This window comes from Equus caballus, chromosome 11, assembly GCF_041296265.1.
Source record: "Equus caballus isolate H_3958 breed thoroughbred chromosome 11, TB-T2T, whole genome shotgun sequence".
Classification (NCBI taxonomy): Eukaryota; Metazoa; Chordata; class Mammalia; order Perissodactyla; family Equidae; genus Equus; species Equus caballus.
This window is the reverse complement of record NC_091694.1, coordinates 51,860,942-51,866,941: the sequence shown is the minus strand read 5'-3', so window position 1 is coordinate 51,866,941 and position 6,000 is coordinate 51,860,942. Positions and strand designations below refer to the sequence as shown.

At 54.5% G+C, this 6,000-nt stretch overlaps 1 protein-coding gene across 20 annotated transcripts in view; it reads left to right on the top strand.

Moving 5' to 3' along the window:
* Nucleotides 1-1,226: 1,226 nt before the first annotated feature.
* Nucleotides 1,227-6,000, top strand: part of PIK3R6 (phosphoinositide-3-kinase regulatory subunit 6) — a 53,300-nt gene continuing 48,526 nt past the window's right edge. For 5 of the 20 annotated variants that reach the window (XM_070228196.1, XM_070228200.1, XM_023653486.2 and 2 more), the window contains exons 1-2: nt 1,230-1,394; nt 3,082-3,191. The gene's annotated coding sequence lies outside the window, so the exon portion shown is untranslated. Of the gene's footprint in view, nt 1,395-3,017; nt 3,192-6,000 lie in introns of all 20 variants that reach the window. The other 15 variants (XM_070228195.1, XM_070228197.1, XM_023653485.2 and 12 more) reach the window with 7 other exon arrangements.

The window sequence follows — 6,000 nt, the reverse complement described above, 5'->3', positions numbered from 1 at the left end:
GTTCAAACAATGCTGTCAGCAATCTGTCTCTCTCCAGAGCCATTTATCCATTAGGCCAAATTGGATGATAGCAGAGAGTCTGTGAGCTTTTCAAAAGTCTAGAAATGTGAATGGAGACTCCTCAAAATATTGCTTATCTTCAAAATGTGAGGAAAGGGAAGAATATGACAAACTAGCAAACACGTCACCTTGGAGGTGATCTGCTCCCTGGCGCTGCTCTCTCCTGATTGCTAAGGTCGGCTGATGCTTTTTCATTCTCTTCATTCTCTGCAGTCTTTGACACCATTAACCAGCATCTCCTTGACGCTAGCTCCTCCCCCAGGTTTCGTGGCACTCCACGGCTCCTGCCTCTCCGGCTCATTTTTCGCTCTTCTCTGCTGAATGAAGGATGACTAGCAGTGAGCCGGGAGGAGGGCTGGGAGAAGACTCCCACAACACATGTGAAGGCCTGGAGATGCGAGGCGGCCTGGATCATTAAGGAACCGCCATCATTCAGGATTTCTGGGAGGGGTCAGAGTGAGGGGATAAAGCCTGAGGCTGGGAATTAAGGAAGGACCACATCAAGGGCCTTGCAAGTCACGCTAAGGAGTTTGGCTGTTCTCTAGAAGGTAATAGGGAGCCATTGAAGGTTGTAACAGGGTGCAGTGTGATCAGATTTGTGTTTCACTAACAGGAAGAGACCTTTGACTGTGAGGTGGAAGCAGGATTGGTGGGAGACGTCAGGCTGTTGCAGTAATTCAGGAGAAAGACAACGGTGGCCTGATGAAGCAGGGACAGCCATGGGGATGGGAAGAAGGGGACAATTCATGAAGTAGTAACAGGTCTTGTGCCATTTAGATGTAACAGGTAAGGGAGAGGGGTGTTAAGGATGATGCCCAGGTTTCTCATCTGAGGTGAGGAGCAGAGAAGTGGGTTTAGAGGGGGAAGTGGCGAGCTTGGTTTGTTCGTGACGAGTTGGAGGAGCTTGAGGGCCATCTGGTGACAGTGTCGGGGTGTGGGGGTGGTTGGTGTGTCTGGAGCTGGGGAGAGCGGTCAGGGCACCCTGCAACACCGCTCAGTTAGCAGCAGAGAAGGGCACTATGGAGGTGCCCCCCGCCCACGGGATCAGAATGCAGAAGCTCCAGGGACCGTGGGTGACCACAGACGCTTCTCTAGAAGCGACCTCACAGCAGGATGTGTTCTGGGAGGAGCTCTGAGGGCCATGGGAAGGGGAAGGAAGAGGCGGGGACAGAGCCAGGCTGGGGCTCTTTGCAGGTCTGGAGGCTGCAGGCGAGACTGAAGACACCCGTTGGGGCTCCTCCAAGATACCGAGGCGTCAGGGGCTGGCAGCCTCCTTGGGCAGGACAGAGGGGATCTGATCGGCAGAAGGACTCAGGGAGCCCAGCTGAGCCAAGGTGGGTGCTGGCTGGAGTAGGGTGTCCAGGGAGGGACCGGGGAGAGGCAGATCTGAGCAGAGCAGATGGCGGGGCTGGGAGGAGGGATGCTGGAAGGGGAGCCCGTGAGGGGCTGAGACGCCCCTGGATCTCGCGAACACAAGGCCCAGCCTTCCTGACAAGGGCTACCCAGACACGGTAGCTACTAGGACCACTCTGCAAGTGAAGGTTGCTCAATTCATTTTCACAAGAAAGGACATGGGACTCTGTGAGAAGACTCTCCTTTCTTCTACAAATCCTGTAAATGCCAATAGTAATAGGCCTAATTATACATGTCTGGTGCTGTAGAGTACTCTCGCCAATACTGGATCCTCACGAGCAATTGGAGGTAGGCTGGATACGTGCTTTACGCCCACTTCATAGCTCAGGAGACTGAGGCCCACAGAGATGAAGCAACTTGCCAAAATTGCAGTGTGGGTGAGCAAGGTGCAGGACTCAGAGTGAATCTTCTGGGTCCCCATCTGCACCCCTTCTTGGACATCATCTGTCCATCCCTCTTCTGGGGAATTTGGTGACACTCATGCTGGTTAGGCCAGTTCTCTCCACACGCATGGATCGAGCATCTTCCACGTGTGCAGCCGGCACCAGGGTCTGACCAAGGCGAGGTCTCCGTCCTCGAGCAGCTGACCATCTGGTGTGGGGGTTGAGGCTATGAGTGACTAACATAGAAAGTAGAAGGCACCAGGGCCCGCATCGAGGCAAGGTGGCCTGTGCAGGCGGAGAGAGACCTCCGGGTGCAAATCAGGGAGGACTTCATGGAAGGTGGCGTCTGAGCCTTGAGAGGGAGGGTTTGCATGCAGAGACGAGGCAACAGGTATCCCAGCGAGGGGAACAAAGCGTGAAACCCACAGAGCAGAAAAGAGGGTGTGAACATCGGGATTAAAGGAAAGGACAGCGAGCGACTCCGGTTGGCTGCTCGAGCGTGGAGTCTGGGGAGACTTACAGGCGTGGGCCTGTTCCGTTTTTTTGTTTAGCTCTAAGTGGTTTTTGAGTATCATTTCACTTAGTCCTCACAATAACCCTAGAAGGTAGGTGCTATTGTTTGGTCCCCTTCAAAGATGGGGAAACTGAGGCAAGAAGGGTTTAAGAACCTAGGCCAGGTTGCCGTAGCAACAGAGACTCGGAACCCAGGCAGTGCAGCACCGTATGCTACCTGCCCAGCCACACTGCCACACGGCCTCTCTCCAGGGCCTGCTGCTCACCTCTCTTATCTCCTAGAGGGCTCCTTGCCGACACAGGGGACATGAAGACCAGGCTGCAATCATTGTCATCTGTCCCCGGGGCTTCCTAGCCTGCGTCCAGGCCCCATCAGATTCCTCCCAGGCCCCCTGCCCCTGGGAACAATGCTCCCCCTGCCAGACTGGCTCTCTCGCATCCAGGTGTTTCCTTCCCAGCCAGTGGCAGACACAGCTGAGGAAACAGGCCTGCCCTGTCCACAGGGAAGCAGGGCCCTCACCTCCCCAGCCCCTCGGGAACCTGGAAAGCCCAAGTGAGCCTCATGGGATGTGGGTTGAGGGTTGAGGGGCCCCCTCGGAACTCTGAGCTCTGCCTTTCTACTCCCTTCACCCCTCCCTGTGAGTCCAGCGACCACATGCTCTAAACCAAAGAACCAGTCTTGTCTGGCAAGAATGCCTGTCTCCACGGGCAGGAAAGCTCAGCGTCCTGGAGATAGCCTCTGCCCCTGAACCCTGCAGCCTTGAGGCAGCACCAGTGGGACGAGAGCGAAGTGGATCAACGCAGGGAGCAGCAGAGCGGCGGGTGAGCGTCGGGAGGTCCCTTCTCTCTGCACCAGAGTGGGGCTGGGACGACAGGAGGGAGGCAGAGGTCCTGGGAGACTCCATGTCTTTCTTCCCAGGTTTGAGTTTGAGTCTGGAAGAGGAGACCATAAGGAGTGCCAGTGATGCGTCCTTCTGTCTGAATGGCCTGCCCTCAGAGCCCACAGTGGGGGGTTGGGGTGCTGGGGTGGGCAGGGGATTGTCAGAACCTGGGATTCTCACTGAGAAACACTGTGAGCCAGGCCTCTTCAGAGCCTCCTCTACATCCTTTCCTCAGCCCTTCCTTTGGCAGGGAGATCTTCCCCCTTATCTTGCACCAACTATGGGTAGCAGCAGCTGCAAATGAGCTCCCTTTGGCTTCTTTCTGCAGCATCCCCTAGAGCCACCTCCATGGTCCTGTGGCCAGTCCTGGGGCCTATTTTACCCCAAGGCAGTGACCAGCTGTGTGTTTGCACCCGCCCTGAAGACTGCTCCTTGCTAATGTTCTGTGTTTAGGGAGGAATGCCCTCTGAATCCCAATTCACTCACTCACACGTGTGTTCATCCATTCATTCCTTGTCTCTGATCTTGTTCCTCTGTCAAGAACTGAGAAGGGTCTAAGATTTCACCCTACTTGTAACTAAGTTAGCCTGCCACAGTTTCAGGGACACTGGCGAAGACACGAGACTCTAGAGTCAGAGACAAAGGACTTCATCAGTCACAGCACAAAAGCATCCTGAGTATCATGTTGATTGGTTCCCCTTGTCCCCCAGGTCCCATGGGGGCAGCACAGAGGCGGAGTCACGTGGGCGCTGTGCATCACAGCCAAGGAGCCCTGAGCTTAGGCACCCCAGTTTTCACAGTGGGTTGCAAGCCAAGCTGCCCACCTTTGCCTTGGAAGCAGACGTTGTCTCTCTTATACTGGAGAGCAAGTGGGTCTCTCCTCTGCCCTGGAGGGAGACACCAGCTCTCTCTTCCAAGGCGTTCACCATACAAACCTTGAAGAGATGATCTGGAACAAAAGCTCATAAGGCAGGCACAAACCCGTGGAGAACTGTCTGCCAACACCCTCCTACTGTCCCCTCGCTTATTGCCCCCCAGCTGCACTGTCCCTTGAAAACCTCAGACCCCTCCCACTTCAGTGCTCAGCTCACTGCTGCCTTTGCTGGGAATGTGTTTCCTGCAGATATCGCCTGGCTTGGTCCCATGCTTCCTGCAGGTTTCTACTCAGATGTCACCTCCTCAGTGAGACCTCCCTGATTGCCCTTTTAAACATGGCACCCCCCCCCCCCGCCCTGGACCCCCACATTCCCCTTCCCAGCCTTATTCTTATGGTACTGATCATCATCTAATACACCGTTTAATTACTGAGTTTATTGTCTGCCCCTTCACCATCATGACATACCCACTACAGTGCAACCTTTGTGAGAGCAGGTGTTTTTGTCTATTTTAGATTATTGCCGCATCCCCAGGACCTGGAGTGGTGTCCAATATATAGAAAGGGCTCAATAAATATTCCTTGAATGAATGAGTGAATGGGTGGGTGGATGAAATCCGTTTATTAGGTCTTCAATCGAAGACCCAGTTTTCCTACCTTGTGTCTGTAGGACAGTGTCAGCATGTAGTAAAGCTCAACAGCTATGGAGCAAATGAAATGATGAGCGAACGCTGCAGGCAGTGTAGGGTGAGAGGCTGCAGTGAGGTGACCGTGGGGCTCCTCCCAGGTTGTTGGGAGTTGCCCCCCAGCTACTTTCCATGCTGCCTACGCCAATTGCTGGGAACTTCCCCACTTGCAGCCGAGACTGGTGTATTTCTTTCCTGTGATGTCACATTCTTGCTGTTTGACTGGGGGAGCTGGGAGAGGGCAGGGGCATGTGAGCTGAGCTCTGACATGCTGTTTGCTTGCTCAGTGGCACAAAAGATGCAGTCGGACATTGCAGCCCAGGTTGTCCAAGATGGGACCTGAGACACATCCCCACAGATCTGTCACAGATCCCCTCTCTGTGCAGGTGGCAGAGGTGCCTGCCGTGTGATTGTGGCAGAGCACAATGTCCTTCTCGCCCCTGTGTCTGTGTCCCCCCTTCCCATGGGACTGCTGTCTCCTTTGCCAGTGTTCTGAGCATCAACATAATCTCTGTTTCCTGTGCCATTTGTCATACCAGCTGTGCCCAACAGACTTGTTTCTATTCTCTAGCCTGAGAATGGCTTGGGGCAGTGACCCTGGCTTGTCTTCACCCGAGGGCCTGACAGTCATGATACAATATATCGGGTGTTATGGAGAAGTAGAGGGAGACGCACCATGAATGTTTATCGAATGACTCACCTGGGCACCGTGGGGCGACCCCAACGCCCAGCTCACGTCAGGCATTCTGCACTTAGCGCTTCTCTTTGAGAACCAGGCCTTGAGCTACAGTGTGGCTCGTGGATTGCCGACCTGTCTGCCTCCAAGAGCCCAGCAGGGAGCGTACATGACACGGTGGCCACCTGACAGTGGTGGCCACAGTTGGGAGGGTGGGCACAAGGCCCCAGGGGGCACATGGCCCTCCTACAGGAGCAGCTGAGGCTCAGGACCCACTGGTTGCTGCCACACGGAACTGTCGGCCCGCTATTGCCAGACCTTCCAGTTATTCCTTTTAAACAAAAGCTGGGAATCTTGATTTTAATGTGAAACCTGACTTTTCAATGTTGGCCAAAGATTCAAATTTTCTAGAACTGTGGCTTCTTCTGGGGAAGAGAACTGATGGACCAGCGGGCGGGTGAGATGGCTTGCCTTTCACTGTATAGCCATGTGTACCTTTTAGGTGTTTACGGTA